The sequence below is a fragment of the Macaca thibetana genome, chromosome 18 (genome assembly GCF_024542745.1).
Source record: "Macaca thibetana thibetana isolate TM-01 chromosome 18, ASM2454274v1, whole genome shotgun sequence".
NCBI classification, from domain to species: Eukaryota; Metazoa; Chordata; class Mammalia; order Primates; family Cercopithecidae; genus Macaca; species Macaca thibetana.
This window is the reverse complement of record NC_065595.1, coordinates 60,477,310-60,501,771: the sequence shown is the minus strand read 5'-3', so window position 1 is coordinate 60,501,771 and position 24,462 is coordinate 60,477,310. Positions and strand designations below refer to the sequence as shown.

At 41.2% G+C, this 24,462-nt stretch overlaps 1 long non-coding RNA gene across 2 annotated transcripts in view; it reads right to left on the bottom strand.

Moving 5' to 3' along the window:
- Positions 1–22,097, bottom strand: part of LOC126941026 (uncharacterized) — an 85,179-nt gene extending 63,082 nt beyond the window's left edge. For both annotated transcript variants that reach the window (XR_007721053.1, XR_007721052.1), the window contains exon 1: positions 21,665–22,097. This is a non-coding gene — a long non-coding RNA (uncharacterized LOC126941026). The remainder of the gene's footprint in view (positions 1–21,664) is intronic.
- Between the last annotated feature and the right edge of the window lie 2,365 nt (positions 22,098–24,462).

The window sequence follows — 24,462 nt, the reverse complement described above, 5'->3', positions numbered from 1 at the left end:
AGTAATTCAATGACAAGTTTACAGCTTTAGGACAGGGTACATCTTTTGTGTACTTCAGCAGTTCTGAATCTGTTAAATCATCCTTGAGTGTCTACTCTGTGCCCAACATTGTGCAAGGTGCTGATGTAAGGCTGTGGATGAGACAGACACAGTTGCTGTTGGTGGAGATGCAGTACCAGGCACAAAACCAGGCTTAGGGGTCAGAACCAGAGTCCCACCTCAATTCTGTCATTTCTTAGCTAGATGGTCCTGGAGAGGTCATGTAACCTCTCTGAGCCTCAGCTTCCTCATCTGTAAAACAGAGATAGTAATATGTCCTACATCATGTTTTGTAAAGTTTTTAGTACTGAACATAATAATCACTTGAAAATGGTAGCTATAATTATTTGATGTTAATGTATAAATGCTGATAAACATATCCTTATAGATTTGCCTTTAAATGTCCTTCATGAGCGTATATTCTGCCTTCCCAGCTAGAGGTGAATATTCATCAGGGCAGACACCATGTCTTCTTTTTCTTTGATATCCTCCAACTGTTTAGAGCTGCCTACAATGATGGCTGCCTCACTGTCCCACATCAGTGTCCTAGACAAGCTGTAAGAAAAAAGCCAGAAAATTACATAGTCAAGAATTATAGACTGGGCATGGTGGCTCACGCTTGTAATCCCAGCACTTCGGGAGATCGAGGTGGGCAGATCATGAGGTCAGGAATTCAAGACCAGTCTGAAAAACATGGTGAAACCCCGTCTCTACTAAAAATACAAAAATTAGCCAGGCATGGTGGTGCACACCTGTAATCCCAGCTACTCAGGAGGCTGAGGCAGGAGAATTGCTTGAACCTGGAGGCAGAGGTTGCAGTGAGCCAAGATCACACCACTGCGCTCCAGCCTGGGTGACAGTGTGAGACTCCATCTCAAAAAATAGATAGATAGATAGATAGATAGATAGATAGATAGATAGATAGATAGATACATAGATAGATAGATATAGATAGATAGATATAGATAGATATAGGCAATGGTGCTGCTCAGGAAGAATTAATGGAGTGACATGAGAAACAAGACTTGTAAACTATCGATTGTCATAATTGCAAAGTCTTGTGGCATCTCAAAACAGAAAGTCTAAAGCTCTGTTCTTCCCCCTGTTTAATGAAAACCAACCTAACCTTGAAACGACATATTCTCTGGCCCCAAGAATAATGAAAAGATTATTAAGTCTATAGGACGTCTTGCTGTTGTGTAAACTTTAAAGCAAATGTATGTTCCCATAGAATACTCTGGCTTTTAAATCTACAAAGATTCACCTATTCCTGAATCATAAAAAAATATTTTTCAAGCAATTTCCTCATCCTGAGAGAGAAAATAAACTGTTTCTTCTGAGACATCAACAGCTTTCCTATGAAACCAAATGTTCTCCAGGACAAAAATTTTTGTCTTCCAAAGAAAGACTATTTTCTCCCTTCATCAACAAGAGATAGAACCTGCTGTTTTTAATTCATAAGGTACGCCCAACCTAAAATGGTTCAAGAATGTTTTCATACATTGCTTCAATGTTTCAAGAGCATCATAAGAATATATTTTAAAATATAATCAAACAGCTATATGGAATATGCTTTTCCATGTTTGATCCCCTCAAAAGTTACATAGATGTTTTCTTAAGGAGAAGTAAGAATAGATTGTGTTATAACATTTGATAAATTCCTCTTGAGTCAAGAATAATACAGAATGGTTGCAGGAAAATAGAAAATTCCAGGCAGCAGTTTCACATGACTAAGCCAAAGGAAATTGTTGAAATAGCTGCAGAAGCTATGAGTTGATAAGACCTTGGAAAACAGGGTGTGGACCAAGTTGGCAAAGACCAACTGGTCCCAACATGACACTGGATTTGACCTAGGTTTCACCTAGGACCTCATTTTATACTCATTGACTGACTCAATCACACACCCAGTCACTGTGAAAAGCGGTTTGGAGATTTCTCAGAGAATTTAAAACAGAACTACCATTTGAGCCAGCAATCCCACTACTGTGCATATACCCCAAGGAATATAAATTGTTCTGCCATAAAGATACATGCACACACATGTTTACCACAGCACTTTTCACGATAACAAAGACATGGAATCAACCTGGATGCCCATAAACAATGGTCTGGATAAAGCAAGTGTGGTACATATACACCATGAAATACTATGCAGCCTTAAAAAGGAATGAAATCTTGTGCTTTTTAGCAACACAGATGCAGCTAGAGGCCATTATCCAAAGCAAATTAAGACAGGAACAGAAAACCAAGTGGGAGCTTGGAAGTGCCATGACCATTCCAAGATGATATCATTTAGATTTGTGTCCCTGCCCAAATCTCATGTCAAATTGTAATCCCCAGTATTGGAGGGGGAGCCTGGTGGGAGGTGATTGGATCACAAGGGCAGACTTCCCCCCTGCTGGCCTCATTATAGTGAGTGAATTCTCATGAGATCTGGTTGTTTAAAAGTGTGTAGCACCTCCCTGCTTTCTTCCTCCTGCTCCTGCCATATAAGATGTGCCTCCTTCCTCTTCATCTTCTGCCATGATTGTAAGTTTCCTGAGACCTCCACAGCCACACTTCCTGTACAGCTTGCAGAACCGTGAGCCAATTACACCTCTTTTCTTTACAAATGACCCAGTCTCAGGTAGGTCTTTATAGCAACGCGAAAACAGACTAATACACAAGAACACTGATATTTGGTGTAAAAATGGGTGGCACCACAGTTCCAAGAAATCTCCACCTTTTTCAGGAATTTTCATGAATATTCCACCCTTTGGTTAAAAACCCATAAGCATAGAAACCCCAAGCCCCATTGTGTAACTTTCTCTTGAGTACACATACACTCCCCTTTCTTGAGTGTGTACTTTTTTCTTTCACTTTGCAGTAAATCTCCATACTTTCTCTATTTTCTGACTCATCCTTGAATTCCTTCTCACAATGGTGTCAAGAGCCTTGACACTAGCTGAAGTTGAGGTCCCACTGGTGCCTGGGAACCTCCCCAGTCCACCGGTATTACACTTTTGCTCAAAAATGAGGTATTCAATGACAAACGGGAAGTTACGCTTGCTAAGGGGAAAAAAGATCATTAAATGTTTCCAAGAAAGTCATTGAACATAGAAAAGATTGTCACACACGTTCAGCCCTTTAGAAGTCTCGTAACTCCCCTTAGATGCTCCTAAAAGAATTGGTGAAGTAGACAATGGCTGTATTGGAAGTAGATCCTCCACAATCTGGCCACATTCCTAACTCTGCTTCGTCGCCACCTTCTGCTGCTCTGCCTGCTTGGCTTGGCAACCCCATTTATATCCTCACTAAGCCCAACCTCTCCAGACCGCACCCAGCCCCCTCCCCATGAGCTGCTGATGGAGCTGCCACCAGCTTGTCCTAGCCTTCCTACACCTGGGCCCAGTCTTCAGGGGCCTCCCTGACAAGGTTGGGCCATGACCCAGAAGGACTGATTCAAGCAGCCAACTGCTTGTTTTGAATGATTTAATCTACTTGAGAATAGCAACGGAATGGATGGTACTTTGAGACTTCCAGCTCTGATTCTAACAACTTGTGACTAAATCTTCCCAGAAGAACTAAATAGAGAAATGCCCCATCCATTTAAAACCTAAACCAAGAAAAGATGATCAGTGCTAAAATAATCTAACCTCAGTCCAGGACTATTATCAGCAGATTACTGGGCTGGTTTAGACCTTTCCAAAATGAAAATGCAGGCTTCTCTATGCATAGATGTGTGATAAAGTCGGGGCAGGGAGGGAGAGCAGGGCGAGATGAGCATCTTTATCTTAGCATAACTAAGAGCAGATTATCCCTCACCTCTGAGGTTTGAATAAAAGAGAAAGAAAGCTGAGGAAAGCAATTAAGACGGCTTAATAAGGGTCTGAGAGGGTTTTGCTGCAAGCAATAATAATTCAGCTTAGGTAGTGGAAGGCAGGAAGAACGATTCAATCCTATTTAGTCATCTGAAGCCAGATCTGCATGTGGTACTGAACACTGGTCATTTGTATTTGGATAATTCACCAGTTGCCACTAAGAAATTACCCTAGGGAATGCTTTCTGGGAAGGATGTGGGGGAGGGGAGCCAAGGACAGGCTGTGTCCTCTCACCTTATTGTTCAGAGCCTGGAATCATTTGCATGGCCCTCTGAGGATGAAGTCTTTTCTGCCATTTGGTAGATTGCCATCAAATTTCAAATGACATGATGCGCAGTAGATTTATGCACCGTGAAGCGGATACTGCAGGGGTTTGGTGTATTTGTGTTTCATTTCCAGTTAAACAATACACAAGGGGCTGTCACACTAACAAGGTTTATAATGATTGACTTGTTCAGCCGTATCGAGACCTTTACTTCAATAGAGCAGAAGCCTCAATAAACAGGAAATTTATATTTGAACAGATGTCTGTCTAGAAGGGTGGTGCCATATTTCTGCCTGACTTGGTACAAAATGAATCGTGTACATTTCCCTCCAAAACACAGGGCATAGCTAAATTCTGGACAATTGACTGGATCTCTGGGTCACTAGCATCTCACTCCTGTAAAATAGAATCTCTTAATATGTGTGTTTAAATCGTCTGAAAGAAGAACTATCAAGTATAATTCAATACTTGGCTGTGCTCATTTTTAAGCATAAATTAACAATTTTGAAAAATACAGTCATATCAGAACAAAAAGAAAACAGTTCTATCTCTGTGATAAGGAGCAACTTAATTCCTTGAGCCTCAATTTTCCCATCTAAAAAGTAGAAATAGCAAAACCCCATGTACAATGTTGTTATGAGAATAAAAGGTTGTCATGATAAAAGTCTAGGAAAGCCTAGCACACAGTTGTTGTCTGATAAATATTTGTTTAACAAAATATACACAGATCATCTAAGTGACCCTCTAGACCCATCTGATCTCGCCTTTGGTGGATGAGTTCATATTATCTGTGACAGAATTAAGAACAGTAAGAACATTCAGGAACAGAACAGCGCAAGACACGGTGAGAAGAGAATGCTTTCCTGAAACCTAATCCATCCAGTGAACCAGACAGACATGACAAGTGTGGTCACTGCCGGGGACTGATTCCCTGAGGAGCCAGATAAAACCTGCTAAGAGAAAAAAGAGTTGAGGGTTGTTGAAGAGAATAATTTATTCTCACCTTGGATTCAAAAATACTTAGCTATGCGTTGAATGAATGAATGAATGAGTCAATAAATGAGAAAACAAACACATACTTATGTAACCACCTCCAGAGTATTTTAATGAACCATTCATGAATTCAGAATAAGTTATTGGGCCCTTACCATGTGCCAGACTGTGCTAGGGTCTGATGATAAAGGAGTGGGAAGACTGAGTAGTCCTTGCCTTCTAAGAGCTCACAGCCTAGTAGGGAGATAAATAAACAAATAACCACATAAATGAAGACAGGAATCATGATAAGTGCTATGATGGAAGAACAGAGAGTGCTATGCGAGTATTTATATCATGCAAACCTAATTTCTGGGACCTGAGGTATGTGTAGAAATTAGTCAGGGAAAGAATGGAGGAAAGAGAGTTCCAGGCAGAGCGAACAGCCCATGAGAAATCTCTGAGGCAAGGGAGAGATGGGCACATTCTTAGAACTGGAAGACAAACTCAGTAGCTGGAATAGCAGAAGCAAAGCGAAGACTGACAAGAGTTGGCAGGAACCTAATCGGGCAGAGTCTTATTGGTTATGTTATTAATTTTGTATTTTATTCTAAATGCAATGGAAAACAACATGATCACACTTTTGCTTTTAAAAAAGTCATTCTGACTACAGTGTGCAGAATAAATCAGAACAATATAAAAGTAGACATGGGGAAGCTATTGAGAAGCTATTACAGCAACTCTAACATGAAATGCTATGGGCTTACACTAGGATGTAGAGATGGGTTTAATACGTAATTTCGAAGTAGAATTGACAAACTTGAAATTCAAATGGCTGTCAGGGCAACAGAGTAGACGGGGGTACTACCTATGGAATGGAGTATACCAAAATAACACCATACTGGGGAGTGAGGAAAGGGGCAGTAAAAAAGGTCAAGAGTTTAATATCGGATAATTCAAGCTTAAAATGTCTCCAACCACTAAAGTGGATGTGTCTATGGCTCAAAAGAGAAGTCAGAATTAAAACATCAACTGGGAAGCTACAGACATATATGAACTATGAGCAAAACCGCCAGAGTGACTGAGATTGCGCAAGGAACATATAGAGGAACAAGACAGCTCAACGTTCCCATGGAGGTCAAGAAGCCTGGGAAGGAGAAGCTATGGGATGGGAGGAAAATGGAGAGTGCTTGGTGCCAGGGAAGTAAGGTAGCATTTCCATAAGTGCATGCTGAATGTTGTTCCAAACAAAGAAAAATGAGAACTGAAATGAGCCCACTGGATTTAACAACACCCAAGTAACCGTAGTAAGTGGTGATGTCATGGAGTTGTGAGGACAGAAGCCAGTCTGGAGAGGGTGGGAAACACCGAGGTGAGGAAGCACGTGGGCAGGAGCAGACCAGGCTTGGGCGAGGGTGGCTACAGAAGCACAGTCACAGGAGAGAGGCCAGAGTCACAGGAAGGGGCAGCCATGGTTGTCATTTGTCACTGCTGTCTTTGTTGCTGTTGTCTTTGGGATTGTTCCTGGTGGGAGATACAACAGAATGTTTTATTTATTTATTTATTTATTTATTTATTTTTATTATACTTTAAGTTCTAGGGTACATGTGGATAACGTGCAGGTTTGTTACATATGTATACTTGTGCCATGTTGGCGTGCTGCACCCATCAACTCATCATTTACATCAGGTATAACTCCCAATGCAATCCCTCCCCCTCCCCCCTCTCCCCTCCCCCCTCCCCCCTCCCCCCTCCCCATGATAGGCCCCGGTGTATGATGTTCCCCTTCCCAAGTCCAAGTGATCTCATTGTTCAGTTCCCACCTATGAGTGAGAACATGCCTTGTTTGGTTTTCTGTTCTTGTGATAGTTTGCTGAGAATGATGGTTTCCAGCTGCATCCATGTCCCTACAAAGGACACAAACTCATCCTTTTTTATGGCTGCATAGTATTCCATGGTGTATATGTGCCACATTTTCTTAATTCAGTCTGTCACTGATGGACATTTGGGTTGTTTCCAAGTCTTTGCTATTGTGAATAGTGATGCAATAAACATACGTGTGCATGTGTCTTTATAGCAGCATGATTTATAATCCTTTGGGTATATACCTAGTAATGGGATGGCTGAGTCATATGGTACTTCTAGTTCTAGATCCTTGAGGAATCACCATACTGTTTTCCATAATGGTTGAACTAGTTTACAATCCCACCAACAGTGTAAAAGTGTTCCTATTTCTCCACATCCTCTCCAGCACCTGTTGTTTCCTGACTTTTTAAAGATTGCCATTCTAACTGGTGTGAGATGATATCTCATTGTGGTTTTGATTTGCATTTCTCTGATGGCCAGTGATGATGAGCATTTTTTCATGTGTCTGTTGGCTGTATGAATGTCTTCTTTTGAATGTTTTAATACTGATCAGACAAATCCAGAGAGATGAGAAAGGCTAGAGGGAATGGGATTCCAAACATACATGGAGCAATTGGCCTTGGGAGGAAGAAGGGCGTGTCCTCCGTGAGAACTGTTGTGAAAAGAGGGTGCAGACGCAGGCTGCCGGGTAGATCATGTGAAGGGAACATGAGGGCATTTCCATCTGAGAGCTTCTAAATGTGAGGCAAGGTCATGTTATGAGATCAAGGGAGAGCGGGCAGTTTTAAGGATAATGAAAAAGGTATAAGACAGTCTTTCAGGAAAGCAGAATGGAGCTTCCTAAAAGAAAGCAGTACGAAGCTTGCCATGCCATGAGGAGAAGCCAATCGTGTTTGGTGATTGTGAATGCACAGTGTTATCATCGGCTAGGCCGTGAGATACTCTCCAACCATGCCAAGACATTCAAGAGTAGACCTGAGCTAAGAGACGTGGCTCACTCCTGTAATCCCAGCACTTTGGGAGGCAAAGGTGGGAGGATTGCTTGAAGCCAGGGATTTGAGACCAACCTGCACAACACAGTTAGATCCCTATCTCTACAAAAAACAAAAAAAATTAGCTGGGCATGGTGGCACCTGCCAATAGTCCCAGCTATTCAGGAGGCTGAGGTGGGAGGATTGCTTGAGTCCAGGAGTTTGAGGCTACAATGAGCTATGATTGACCCACTGCAGTATAGCCCAGGTGACAAAGAAAGATTCTGTTTCAAAAAGGAAGACTGGGACGAGTAGACCTGGAGAAGGTGGGTGGCTGGGTTCATCCAGACCTGGGATTCTGTCAGCTGGGCAGAAAGACAAATAGGAAGATATTTGCAACAATGAAATTGTCGTGTGAACAATGAAGTCTAAGCTGGACAAAGGGCATGTAGACACTCGAAGGGCTGGTGGGGAGAGAGAAAGCAGAAGGGTCCATGGACTGCAGATGCAAGGGGGATGTGAGCAGGGGAGTGGGGAAGATACAACAAGCAGCTTTCGGGAGTGGGGTGTGTGATTTAGAGATTCTGCAGATGGCGGAGCCTCCGGTGATGATGGCCATCAGAGCGTAGCCATGGGAGGCGCCTGCTCAACCTAAGAGTGGAAGAGGAAGTCCTTGTAGATGAAGTGCTCAAAAAACTGAAAGTTTGGAATGTTGAATAGATTTCACTGTGGATGTGTAAGTCAACTAGGATAAAGACAGATATTGAAGTAGACAGAAAGATTGGGAGCCAGGTTCTAAAGTCTTCAGTGAGAGAGACAGAGATTTACTTACCAAAAAGTAAGGAAATTACAATGAAGAGGAGGGGAAGAAAGTGGTACACCTGGATGGTTTTAGCCCCAAAGGATTGAAATGTTTGTAAAAGGAAAGGGTAGTTACGGTCTAACTATGTCACAAGGAAGGAAGAAAGACACTTACCACACCGTCTAATCCTTAAATAAATCAAATGTGAAAAAATAGCCTCTACCCAAAAGTGCCTCAAGGAATATAACAATAATAATAACTCTAAATTTTTTGAGTGTGCTGAGAATATTTTATGTGTTACTTTATAAAAACCATTATTATTCCCATTTTACAGATGAGGAAACTGAAGCTTGGAAGGTTAAAGTAACTTGCATTAGTCAGGTATGTAGTAAATGGCAGAGCTGAAGCCATAACCTGCAGGAAAGTTTCCATTTATTGAAATGTTCTTGAGGGCTTGTTAAGGACGCAGTGCTTCTTTTATATCTGGAGGGATCTTGGAGAAGCCATTATTATATGGACTAATGGTGGAGTTTTGGAAGTTATTGCAGTTGGCCAGTTCGGGTGAAGGTGTTCATTTCACCCTGTGTCCTAGAGGAAAGAACTGGCCTTGCTCCCTTCTCTCCCCCTCTTCTCCTTTCCCTCTCTCTCCTCCTGCTACACAAACTCTTAAAAGCTGTTACTGCATTTATTTTTGTCTCCCCTGAGTCTAACATCGTGCCTGATTCACAGTAGCTGTTCAATAAATATTTATTGACCTGGAACAAGGAAAATGTCCAGACTAAACCAACAGACCAACCTTCTCTCACTTGCTGAGACTAGGACAAAAGAGAAGGGATAAGACAGATTCCTTTGTTATCATCTTCTTGCCTCTCAAGAATGAGTCAGATATGTGGCCACTTTGTCTTACATAACAGTAAAGTGATTAAACATGTATGCTAGGCTTTTAAGGACAATCTTGGTTTTAAGGGAAGCCACAGGCCTGGACAGAGCACAGTAATTTCACACTGGCATGAAATTCTCCAATTCTCAGGGATTTGTCTTCCTACTTTCCCGAGGGCACAAAGACAGAGAAAAACTGATTCTCCTTTACTATAAATTCCCTTCCCATTCTCCCCAGTTTTCAATCTTCAAACATATAAGTATTAAAAATAAAGAGGTGGCTGGCAAGATGGCCAAACAGGAACAGCTCCAGTCTGCAACTCCCAGGGAGACCAATGCAGAAGGTGGATGATTTCTTCATTTCTTACTGAGGTACCCGGCTCATCCAACTGGGACTGATTAGACAGTGGGTGCAGCCAATGGAGGGCAAGCCAAAGGAGGGTGGGGAGTCACCTCACCCGGGAAGCGCAAGTGGTCAGTGAACACCCTCCCATAGCCAAGGGAGGTCATGAGACACTGTTCCATGAGAGACAGTGAGTTCTGGCCCAGGTGCTACGCTTTTCCCATGGTCTTCACAACCCGCAGACCAGGAGATTCCATCGGGTGCCTACACCACGAGGGCCCTGGGTTTCAAGCACAAAACTGGGTGGCTCTTTGAGCAGACACTGATCTAGCTGCAGAAGTTTTTTTTCATACCCCAGTGGCATCTGGAACACCAGCAAGACAGAACCATTCACCTTCCTGGAAAGGGGACTGAAGCCAGGGAGCCAAGTGGTCCAGCTCAGTGGATCCCACCTCCACAGAGCCCAGCAAGCTAAGATCCACTGGCTTGAAATACTCGATGCCAGCACGGCAGCCTGAAGTTGACCTGGAACACTCGAGCTTGGTGGGGCAAGGGGAGTCCACCATTACTGAGGCTTGAGTAGGCAGTTTTCCTCTCACAGTGTAAACAAAGCCATGGGGAAGTTCAAACTGGGCAGAGCCCAACGCAGCTCAGCAAAGCTGCTGTCACCAGACTGCCTCTCTAGATTCCTCCTCTCTGGGAAGGGCATCTCTGAAAGAAAGGCAGCAGCCCCAGTCAGGGGCTTATAGATAAAACTCCCATCTCCCTGAGACAGAGCACCTGGGGGAAGGGGCAGCTGTGGGCACAGCTTCAGCAGACTTAAACATTCCTGCCTGCCGGCTCTGAAGAGAGCAGCAGATCTCCCAGCACAGCTCTTGAGCTCTGCTAAGGGACAGACTACCTCCTCAAGTGGGTCCCTGGCCCCCATACCTCCTGACTGGGAGACACCCTCCAGCAGAGGTCAATAGACACCTCATACAGGAGAGCTCCAGCTGGCAACTGGTGGGTGCCCCTCTGGGACGAAGCTTCCAGAGGAAGGAACAGGCAGCAATCTTTGCTGTTCTGCAGCCTCTGCTGGTGATACCCAGGCAAACAGGGTCTGGAGTGGACCTCCAGCAAACTCCAGCAGATCTGCAGCAGAGGCACCTGACTGTCAGAAGGAAAACTAACAAACAGAAAGGAATAGCATCAACATCAACATAAAAGGCCATCTACACAAACACCCTATCCAAAAGTCACCAACATCAAAGACCAAAGATAAATAAATCCACGAAAATGAGGAAAAAACAGCACAAAAAGTCTGAAAACTCCAAAAACCGGAATGCCTCTTCTCCTCCAAAGGATCACAACTCTTTACCAGCAAGGGAACAAAACTGGACAGAGAATGAGTTTGATGAATTGACAGAAGTAGGCTTCAGAAGGTGTATAATAACAAACTCCTCCGAGATAAAGGAGCATTTTGTAACCCAATGCAAGGAAGCTAAGAACCTTGAAAAAAGATTAGACAAATTGTAACTAGAATAACTAGTTTAGAGAAGAACATAAATGACCTGATGGGGCTGAAAAACACAGTACGAGAACTTCGTGAAGCATGCACAAGTACCAATAGCCGAATCGATCAAGCGGAAAAAAGGATATCAGAGACTAAAGATCAACTTAATGAAATAAAGCATGAAGACAAGATTAGAGAAAAAAAGAATGAAAAGGAACAAACAAAGCCTCCAAGAAATATGGGACTATGTGAAAAGACCAAACCTATGTATGATTGGTGCATCTGAAAATGACTTGGAGAATGGAACCAAGTTGGAAAACACTCTTCAGGATATTATCCAGGAGAACTTCCCCAACCTAGCAAAACAGGCCAACATTCAAATTCAGGAAATGCAGAGGACACCACAGAGATACTCCTTGAGAAGAGTAACCCCAAGACACATAATTGTCAGATTCGCCAAGGTTGAAATGAAGGAAAAAAAATTGCTAAGGGCAGCCAGAGAGAAAAGTTGGGTTACCCACAAAGGGAAGCCCATCAGACTAACAGAGGATCTCTTGACAGAAACCCTACAAGCCAGAAGAGAGTAGGGGCCAATATTCAACATTTTTAAAGAAAATAATTTTCAACCCAGAATTTCATATCCAGTCACACTAAGTTTCATAAGTGAAGGAGAAATAAAATCCTTTACAGACAAGCAAATGCTGGGAGATTTTGTCACCACCAGGCCTGCCTTACAAGCACTCCTGAAGGAAGCACTAAATATGGAAAGGAAAAACCAGTACCAGCCACTGCAAAAACATACCAAATTGTAAAGACCATTGACACTATGAAGAAACTGAGTCAACTAATGGGCACAGTAACCAGCTAGCATCATAAAGATAGGATCAGATTCACACATAACAATATTAACCTTAAATGTAAATGGGCTAAATGCCCCAAATAAAAGACACAGACTGGCAAATTGGATAAAAAGTCAAGACCCCTCAGTGTGCTGTATTTAGGATACACATCTCATGTGCAAAGACACACATAGGCTCAAAATAAAGGGATGGAGGAATATTTACCAAGCAGATGGAAAGGAAAAAAAAAAGGCAGGGGTTGCAATCCTAGTCTCTGATAAAGCAGACTTTTAACCAACAAAGATCAAAAGAGACAAAAAAAAAAATAAAAGGCCATTATTTAATGATAAAGGGATCAATTCAACAAGAAGAGCTAACTATCCTAAATATATATGTACCCAGTACAGGAGCACCCAGATTCATAAAGCAAGTTCTTAGAGACCTACAAAGAGACTTAAATTCCCACGCAATAATAGCAGGAGACTTTAACACCCCACTGTCAATATTAGACAGATCAATGAGACAGAAAATTAACAAGGATATCCAGGACTTGAACTCAGCTCTGGACCAAGCAGGCCTAATAGACATCTACAGAATTCTCCACCCCAAATCAACAGAATATACATTCTTCTCAGCACCACATTGCACTTATTCTAAAATTGACCACATAATTAAAAGTAAAACACTCCTCAGCAAATGCAAAAGAACAGAAATCATAACAAACAGTCTCTCAGACCACAGTGCAATCAAATTAGAACTCAGGACTAAGAAACTCACTTAAAACCACACAACTACATGGAAAGTGAACAACCTGCTCCTGAATGACTACTGAGTAAATAATGAAATGAAGGCAGAAATAAATAAGTTCTTTGAAACCAATGAGAACAAAGACACAACGTAACAGAATCTCTGGGACACAGCTAAAGCGTCTTTAGAGGGAAATTTATTCCACTAAATGCCCACAGGAGAAAGCAGGAAAGATCTAAAATCGACACCCTAACATCACAATTAAAAGAACTAGAGAAGCAAGAGCAAACAAATTCAAGAGCTAGCAGAAGGCAAGAAATAACTAAGATCAGAGCAGAACTGAAGGAGACAGAGACACACACACAAAAAAAAAACTCTTCAAAAAAAATAAATGAATCCAAGAGCTGGTTTTTTGAAAAGATTAACAAAATAGTCTGCTAGCCAGACTAATAAAGAAGAAAAGAGAGAAGACTCAAATAGACGCAATAAGAAATGATAAAGGGGATATCACCAACCACTGAATCCACAGAAATACAAACTACCATCAGAGAATACTATAAACACCTCTACACCAATAAACTAGAAAATCTAGAAGAAATGGATAAATTCCTGGACACATACACCCTCCCAAGACTAAACCAGGAAGAAGTCGAATCCCTGAATAGACCAACAACAAGTTCTGAAACTGAGGCAGCAGTTAGTAGCCTACTAACCAAAAAAAGCCCCAAGCCAGATGGATTCAGAGCCAAATTCTACCAGAAGTACAAAGAGGAGCTGATACCATTCCTTCTGAAACTATTCCAAAAAATAGAAAAAAAGTGACTCCTCTCTAGCTCATTTTATGAGGCCAGCATCATCCTGATACCAAAACCTGGCAGAAACACAACAAAAAAAGAAAATTTCAGGCCAATATCACTGACGAACATCAATGCAAAAATCCTCAATAAAATACTAGCAAACCGAATCCAGCATCACATCAAAAAGCTTATCCACCATGATCAAGTCGGCTTCATCCCTGGGATGCCAGGCTGGTTCAACATAGAAGAAAACCTAGGCAATACCATTCAGAACATAGGCATAGGCAAAGATGTCATGACTAAAACACCAAAAGCAACGGCAACAAAAGCCAGAATTGACAAGTGGCATCTAATTAAACTAAAGAGCTTCTGCACAGCAAAAGAAACTATCATCAGAGTGAACAGGCAACCTACAGAATGGGAGAAAAGTTTTGCAATCTATCCATCTGACAAAGGGCTAATATCCAGAATCTACAAGAAACTTAAACAAGTTTACAAGAAAAAAACAACCCCATCAAAAAATGGGCGAAGGATATGAACAGACATTTCTCAAAAGAAGACATTTATGTGACCAACAAACATATGAAAAAAAGCTCATCATCACTGGTCATTAAAGAAATGCAAATCAAAACACAATGAGATACCATCTCATGCCAGTTAGAATGGCAATCATTAAAAAGTCAGGAAACAACATGCTGGAGAGGATGTGGAGAAATAGGAATGCTTTTACGCCATTGGTGGGAGTGTAAATTAGTTCAACCATTGTGGAAGATGGTGTGGCGATTCTTCAAGGATCTAGAACAAGAAATACCATTTCACCCAGCAATCCTGTTGCTGGGTATATACCCAAAGGATTATAAATCATTCTACTATAAAGAAACATGCACACATATATTTATTGCAGCACTATTCACAATACCAAAGACTTGGAAGCAACCCAAATGTCCATCAATGACAGACTGGATAAAGAAAATGTGGCATATATACACCATGGAATACTATGCAGCCATAAAAAAAGGATGAGTTCATGTCCTTTGCAGGGACATGGATGAAACTGGAAACCATCATTCTCAGCAAACTAACACAGGAGCAGAAAACCAAACAAAGCATGTTCTCACTCATAAGTGGGAGTTGAACAATGAGAACACACAGACACAGGGAGGAGAACATTGCACACTGAGGCCTGTTGGGGAGTGGGGGGTTAAGGGAGGGATAGCGTTAGGAGAAATACCTAATGTAGATGACGGGTTTATAGGTGCAGCAAACCACCATGGCATGCATCTACCTATGTAACAAATCTGCACACTCAGCACATGTATCCCAGAACTTAAAGTATAATTTTAAAATAATAAAATAAATAAATAGTCAGGCGCAGTGGCTCACACCTGTAATTCCAGCACTTTGGGAGCCCAAGGCAGGTGGATCACCTGAGGTCAGGAGTTCGAGACCAGCCTGGCCAACATGGTAAAACCCCGTCTCTACTAAAAATACAAAAAATTAGCCAAGTATGTTGGTGCACACCTGTAATCCCAGCTATTCGGGAGGCTGAGGCAGGAGAATAGCTTGAACCCAGGAGAGGGAGGATGCAGTGAGCCAAGATCATACCACTGCACTCCAGCCTAGGTGACAGAGCGAGACTCCGTCTCAAAAAAATAATAATAAAGAAATGTGGAAGGGATAAGATAAGAGCCCACCACTCAAACCAGAGGAACTTGGTCTGTAATGATGTCATATTTCTAAAAATGGCAGTGTGTTAAGTCCAAGATTTCAGTCTGTTCTGATTCAGCATACAAGTATTGTGTTAGAGTGCTTCCATACTTAGGTCAGTCCCTCCCTGCAGGAAACACATCGAAAGTTTTCACCTCTCGGGAAGATGGCTATGATTTCAGTATTTACATATTTTACTTAGTTTTCATCCCTCTTTCAAGTAATAGATGCTAGAACCCACCAAGATGCCATGACTGTGATTTGTGTCACAGTCTGCCAACCTAGCCAGTGCTCTCTGAGAGATGTTAATCCTATAATGGAAGCAGGAGAACCAAAACCTTCTGAACATTCATCACTGATGGGTGAGGTCAGGTCAATGAATTGATGCACACTTAGATCCAGGCTTGACAATGGAAGAGGATGTGGACACAGTTACGGCTCCAATTTAATCCACCGTCCTCATGCTGTGTGCCTACAAAACATGCCAACCACTCCACAAATAGGGCAGCCCAGGGCCCCAAGGCCCAATCTCCACCCTCTAGGAGACTGCAATCTACAGATGCAAAATAGATTTTCTTTAAAATGACATTCAAATGCCTCCTTTCCCTTCTTCATATTTCAAGATTCCAACGGAGAGGAGGCAGTGCCTTTTGCAGTGTTTCAGAGGTTGTCAGTAATTCCCTGCACCTTATTAATTCCTGATGATAAGCCTGTTACAATGGTGAGGCTTCAGGTGTGTCCTTCAAGAATGATGGAGGTAACATGGTGGTCCAGGCCAAAGACAGAGACCAAAGGGAATGGCTGGACCAAGAAGACCCAGTAATGACTTTCCAACAGCCACCACACTGAATTCTTATCCAATATCTTTACCCATCTGCTCAGAAGATACAAGAACACTGTGCTCTATCTTCCAACTTCTATCTAGGTTTTACTGACTCAGTGCTATCACTCAGTAATATCAATGCTTTCTATGTGCTGGACAGTTTCCTGGGTTTCTTAAATGTTTATAATTCTTATCCTGAAAGTTTGACCAGATTACCAGCCTCATCTTGTGTATAAGAAAACTGAGGCACAAAAGTGTGGCTAATAAATGGAGATGGAACTGAAACCCACACTTCTTGGGCTTCCTGGCCTTCATGTTTGACTATGATGCAATGGTGCTTCCCAGAAGATAAAACCTAAAATGGTTCAACGCAATTTGGCAGTGGCAGCCCTGTTGTCAGAGACTCATAACTGACTCTTCCTCCTCTCCAATCTTATCTCCTATCCGTAACACAAGCAGCAGAGGAGGCAGAAAAGATAGTGAGTCTGCTGAGCATAGAGTAGAAATGAGGTTGTGTGCTTCAACGGAAACATGAAGATAAAGGTCCTTTAGGTCACTTCATATGCCAGATACACCAGGAGAGACTTCTCCAGAATCAGCAAACTTGACCATGAAACATGGTGGGAGGGTAAGGTCCGTGTTCTAAAATTATCACCCAGGGGTCTCCAGCCCTCAAAGAGAAAGCATGCCTCCCTCCTGCTGCCACCCCACAGAGTGGCAAGAGAGTGAAAGACACAAGTCTGTTTCCCATCACTAATCATAACTCCAGACTCCCATGGATGCCTATGAGAAGAGGACCTCGTGCAGGGAAAAAATAAAAAACAAAAAATGGGTGTCATAACTTCAACAATGTGAGAAAAAGCAAAAACAGATCGCAGGAGCCTGCGAGAACAGAATGTAAGAGAACGTGAAATGTTCATAGTTTCAGTCGCATATACAAATTATGAACCAGTTGGGATTCACCAGAAATGTTTTGTGGGCCAACTTTTCAATGCAATGCTTTGCTCAGTCTGGAGAAGTGTGAAGAACTGGCAGCTGACTTATGGTGCCTTGTTTTGAGTGTAAATCTGGGTTCATCCCAGCAGCTTACATCTCCAGGGCCCTCCAACAACCAGCTGAGCCAGCAACTGCAACAGCAAGCCTCCCCATGGAGAAGTTTGTCACTAGAGACACCACACTTGAGTACAGCATATCGCAGCTTCCGAAGAAAAGCCCTAGGGTACTCCTCTCCAAATGCCCACAGGATGACTTTACAAAGCCATTGGAATTAGCCCATGCCTATGTCCCCTTCCTGAGCTCCTAGATTGGTACTAGACACTTAGTGAGGGCACCCAGTGTTGGGTGCTAAGAACTCTGCCACCAACTTTCACAAGATTAGCTTGTTAACTTCATAACGAACACAGCAAGAATAGGAAGATGAGTCAACTGCAGCACAGAGAAGGTAGCTGGCGTGCTGTAAGTAACACAGCTAGGATCCAATCCACTTCACAACACAGACAAGGGTCTGCCCTGCACAGCAGCAGACACTGTGTTTATCCTGAGATTACTAAGACATTGCCATGATCTTTGAGGAATTGACAGTCTACTGGAGTGTGCCTCATCTCACGGGTTTCAATCCAGATTTTTCTGCCACTTTTTAAAATGCTGTAACCACTCCCAAACACTTTATTGTCTGTATTTCATTTTGTGCTTAGCACAGACTATCCAGAAAGGTATTTATCTTCCTATGTATATGGGCCATATTTCTACCAGGATTTTAAGCTTTGTTATTTTTTTGAGATGGAGTCTCACTCTTGTCCCCAGGCTGGAGTACAGTGGTGTGATCTTGGCTCACTGCAACGTCTGCCTCCCGGGTTCAAGTGATTCTCCTGCCTCAGCCTCCCCAGTAGCTGGGATTACAGGTGCCTGCCACCACACCCAGCTAATTTTTGTATTTTTAATAGAGATGGGGTTTCACCATGTTGGCCAGGCTGGTCTCGAACTCCTGACCTCAGGCGATCCGCCTGCCTCGGCCTCCCAAAGTGCTGGGATTACAGGTGTGAGCCACCACGCCCAGGCTTAAGCTCTTTGAAGGCAAAGGATATGTCATGAACCTCTTGTTCCTGTACCTAGCACTGTATCCTACACTTAATAGGCTAGCTTAGCAGGTTTCTTTTAATATTGGTGGTGGTAGTGCTGATGTGAGTGATTGAGATCAGTTCAAAGTAGAGAAGAAAGAATTAGAGAGTTTGCTCCCTTACTACCAACAAAAAGGTGTGTCTGTGTGGATATTATATGATTAAAATTCATTTCAGGAAACATTACACACTAGCAGCCTGTAATTCAGAGTCTAGGCTCTCAAACCAGATTAATTGCATTTGAAATCCATTCCCGTCATGTATGTATTAGCTGGGTGCCCCTAAGCATGTTACTTAATTTCTCTGTGCCTCATTTCCCTCTCTGTAAAATGAGAATAATAATAGTAACAACCCACTCTCACAAAGACTGTGTGTGTTAAAACATGTAAAGTGCTTAGAACGGAGTCCAACACATAGTAAGTGTTCAACTAACATTAACTCTGGCTATGATCTTCAGATAATTTTGCCTCAGTGCAGTTAGTATATAGTCATAGGATTGGCAGAAGCAAATTACAGGGTAACAGACCCTGTTAATGGATTTATTTTAAATAATAACTTCCAAGGGGCATCCTTGGTTCAGTATGAATTTAGTTCAATGCTTCATCTGGAAAATGATAATTTTGTCAATAAATATTTATTAAGTACCCAATAATACTTAATAATTAATTGTGTGTCTCTGTCACAAAAATTTGTCTTCTAGCACACTTAATAAATATTTATTGACAAAATTATTATTTTATAGATGAAGAACCATCTTCTTCCCTCAAAGAGCTCAGAGTCGAGGGCTGAACCTAGCACAATAAATGCAAGGACAAGGGAAAGCACCAAGTATCATGGAACACAAAGAAGGGCTACACCTGCCGTTCTGAGGAGGTGAAAAGAAGTCTCTTGGAAAGGCCACATCTGTATCAAATTTTGAAGTAGCAGTGAGCCAGTTACAGAAGCGAGAGATAATAAAACAATAATGATGTTAACAATTATAACACCATGTATTCTCATGTGTCTTTACAACTTACAAAATGTTGCAATGAAACTGATTGGTAATTGGTCCAAAATGTGAGCACATGAGCTGCACCAGACCAATCAGGGTTCTTTTCTGCCTGAGCTGATGGAGAATTGTGTCTTTATCTGTCTGGTTACAACAAAGGTGACAAGACAGAGCCGCTGCTGCCATGTCCCCAGCTGAGCGGAGAAGCAGCTGTCAGGAGAGAATGAAGTTGCCAAGCAGAGGCAGAAATTAGAAAGATCATGTTTGATATGCTGGATCTAGTTGTCCGTAAAGCCAGCTCCCCTTGCCCTTCCACTTGGACTTACATGCGCTGATGATGACAGCGGATACTTATAATTAATAATATTGCTAATGACCATGTATTGAGAGCTTAATATGTACTAAAGACTGTGCCAAGCTCCTCACACTGCCAGTAGCACAAAATTCTTTTATAAAATGTGGGCAAATATAAAGCAGTTGCCAGACAAGGAAGAAATCAACTGCTTTAACTGCCTATTTCTTATCAAATTAAATTAAATCCCTGCTTAGCCAACAGCTAAGAACTGTGTCTCACTTAAGCAACATCACTGGATAGTCAGTATAGACAATGAAATCTGGTTGTTTGGTGCTATTTTTTAAATATTCTTGCCTTTATTTGTTCTGTAAGTCCAAAGAGGCTTTGTCTAAAGACAAGGATTTATTTTCTTACCAGGTCAATAACTTTGATTAACATGATATAAAAAATTTTAGTGTGATATACAGAAATCTCAGAAAGTAATTGTAAAACATTTTAATGCATTTCTTCAAATCTTAATTTACAAGACACTTTATCTTACCAGCACTGACCTTTCAATGCAAAAACTTTACAATTTTTGTTTGCCAATTATTTAAATATAGCCCACTTTTGATCACTTGCAGACTTGTATTTGGGGGGCAAAAGGAGAGACTGGTTCTATCAGCATGCTCCTCAACCCGGCATGCTTCCCAATCCATCATCAATTTACTGCTCACCAGTGCTCTCTGACATCCCCCAGGCCACCAGCCCCACTCCAGCCCCATGCCGAACTCATCTTAAGATAAATGCCTGTACAGTACTCTGCCACCAATAGCTCCTCAGGTATGGACTTAACTCCGTTCATCTGTACAGCTCAAATAAAGTGTTACTCTCTAGTAATGTTGTCTGAAGGGTCTTTAAAATAGTCCCCCTGTCCATTTCTCTTGCCAGGTGCAAATTCTTCCTTCATCAGCAAAGACAATTTGCTGTGGGACACGGCTCCAAATTGCCTGCATCCTCATTTATGCTGCTGGAGAACAGCATAAATGCTCCTTTTTCACTGTTCTACTACTTACTGCTGTTGCCAAAGACACCAGAAACCAATCAGTTTCCACACTACACAAAGCATTAGAAAAATAACAACAACACAAACACACAGTGGTTTGGTCCTTAACTGTATTCTGAGTACATAGGATTTTAACACAATGTGAATTCTAAAATGTGGACTGGACGGATCGTTTTATTCCTCTTTTACAGATAACAGAGAGCGCAAACAACTTGTTCAAGGTCACTGGACTGAAAGTGACAGAGCCAGGACTCTGTCCCACATGCAAACACTCCATGCATCATGCCTATGACACTCAGAGAAGAAGGCTATCATTAAAAAGATCTATGCTTGATGCTAGAAATTCAAGACCAGCCTGGGCAACATAGCAAGACTCTCGTCTCCACAAAAAACGAAAAAAAATTAAAAATAGGCATAGTGGAGCACACTGGTGCTTAGCTACTCAGGAGACTAAGGTGGGAGGATCTCTTGAGCCAAGGAGTTCGAGGCTGCAGTGAGCTGTGAGCACACCACTGCACTCCAGCCTGTGCAACAGAGAAAGACCCAAAAACACTAAATCCCAAACAAACCTAACCAATAATAAAAATCATTTCAGTTTACAACCTTGGTTGTTTTTTCTTTACTTCATATTCTTTTTGGGATATATGATGCTTGTCTTTAATACATACATATTATGTTTGACGAAAAACTATTTAATATTTATCTCCTTTGGATAAACAGTCCAAACTGTTTCCAAAAATAACAATTCATTCTTATTAACAGCTCTGTGTGGAGTGAGCAGCAGTGGCACTTATGTAAACCATACCTCATTTCATACCTGGAAATGAAAAGATAGAAGCAGCACAAACTGTCAGATAGAAAATGTTTTTCCAAAATCAGGCCTTCTGAAATGGCTTTTGGAGTAAAATGTCTGAGTATCCCCCACACTTCACGTTCTTGGCAGATAAGTCACAAAACTCCCGAGGAAAAAAAAGAAAAAATGTTTCCTTCTCAGTTCCTTCCCCGGGAGAGATTTTAAATGTTGATCACATTCTCATTAGAGAAAGAGTGTTCATTTGAGAAGAAGAGCTTTCTCATCCTATTCAGAACAATCCGTGCACAACCCAAGAGACTGGAGCAACACAGTCATCAGCTAAAACCATTTTCGTGGTGTCCCTGGTGCCCTGAAGGAAGAAGCAACGGAAAGACAAGATGACAGGACCCTCACGCGGCAGCAGATCACAGAGGCTGTGCCACAGAGCAGTTGTGCCCTCTGCATCGGCACAGAGACAGCCAAAGAACGCTTGCTTTCTTTTTTAACTGAAAAGTTAAAAGTTTTTTAACTGAAAAGTTAAAAACAATAACGAAATTATGCCGGTGACAGTTCCGATGCTAGCCTCCAGGGGGCGCTGTTAAATTTCGTAGCTACTTCAACCAGCAAGTCTCCAAGGAGCCAAGTCAAAAACATTTTTCTCCAGCCAGAGCTTTCATAACCCTTGCCAAACACAGACAACATCTAATGACAGAATATTTTAGGATCTTGATGTTCCTTGACAAGTCTATCATTATGTTCTGAAACAACCTTGAATATCATGGCTTTTTACAAAGTTTTCTTTAATTTCAAGGAGCAAAAAGTGATTTTTTTCACACCTCACAACTAAGAAATTAACATAACCTGCATGACTTATGAGGCTTCAATTAATAATACTTACTGCTTCTTCCCCTAAAATCCTCTACTTCCCGTTTCTATACAATTTATAAACACATAGAAAAGGAAGGATAAATTTGAACATGGACAGAAACGAGTCCCAGAAAACAACTCAATAGGATTAAACCCTCTTCATATATGCATATATACAATATATAATCTATATAAATAGAATCATATATTAATCATAAATAGAATCATATAATTTTATATGTATGTATAAATAGAATGTATATAATTTATATAAACATATAGAATATTTGTGGATATAAGAATAGAATCATATATCATATAGTCAGTATCCTCATGTATATAGTCAGGCTGTTAAAAATCTCACAATTATTAACAGATATTAATATATTATTTTTAAATTAACTTAGCGAGTATACAAAAGTAGCAAGATAATTTATTCTCAGTATTACTAATTACCAAGGACACTTAAGCAACCAAAAACTGAGCAGTCATTTTAAACATAAGTGCTTTTACATTTGTTTCTGATCCATAACAACTTTTTCCCAACTGTATTCGCTTGTCAAAGTAGTTTTGAAATGCTGTAAACCATTCTTCACTTTTGGAGAAGCAAAATGCACAGACAGAAATCTGTTGAACTTTGTTTATTCAACCTAGCATTTCTCAAACTTATTTGAGCACCAAACATATTCTTCATTGACTACCTTTTAATTTCTCATGCAATTTATTATAATAAACAATAAAAATAGCATTATAAATATGGTTTGGAAAACACTAGCCTAGGGTATTCGTGCTAAGAATATTTAAGAATTTGTGAATACTGTGTTTAAATATTTATTTTTATTTTGTTCTTGATACTCAAAATTTCTTTCGGGAAACTATTTTATTATCCAGAGAATCTATGTCAGTATATATGATAACCTAAATTTGTCAGTTTCATCTCCATGTATCATGCTGTAATGCTATAAAAATTCACACTCGTATACTAAGATTTATCAGTTCCACATAATGGTAATATTTTATACTCCTCCAAAAGAAGCTGGAAGTATACTGCAGGCATTTTGTAACACATTTTTTCTAACACTACTGTGACACAGGTGGAGATTAATTGTTCCATTTCACAGATGTAGAAAAAGCATCTTAGAGAGTGAGTCACAAGTAAAGTTGGAAATAAAACTCATTTATTGAGACTTCAGAATGTAATCTTTCATCCAGATGGCAATGTTCCTCTATGAATTAAAAGTATGATTCTCTCTGTGTGTGGCCATCTTCTTGAGAAAAAAGTAAAATAAAGAACAAATGAAAAGCACTATTGATGGAATCTTCTCCACAACAGAAATGTTTGATCCAGGATCTTTCCCACAGGGTTCTGATAAGAAGCTAAAGGAGCACCCTCCACAGCCGGGCAGAGAGCACGTGGTGATACAATTCTAATGGTGAGCCAAAGAGCGTAGGATCAGTCATCAATGTCCAACTATCCACTTCCTTTCAAAGAACTACAACTGGAGTTTGCATAGTCATTTGCCCTAGGCCACAAAATGAAATATACAGCAGCCAAATAAGTTGAAATAATTTCAAATCTCTTAAAATAATTTAATCTTCTGCATTCATTGAGCATACTTAAAAGAGTTAATGATTATTAAATCATAGTTATTGTTGCTGTTCTCACTTTCAAATGGTTTGGAGGCTGTCTTTTAAGGAAAAGCTTCCTAATCACTTTCCCAGTTCCTTACATCCTCCTGCACACACACACACACACACACATACACACACACACACACACACTCTTATTTTTCAGTCCCTGCCAGGACTTTGTCACTCCTTTCAAAAAAAAATTGACCGGGCATAGTGGCTCACGCCTGTAATCCCAGCACTTTGGGAGGCCGAGGTGGGTGGATCACCTGAGGTCAGGAGTTCAAGACCAACCTGGCCAAAGTGGCGAAACCCTATCTCTACGA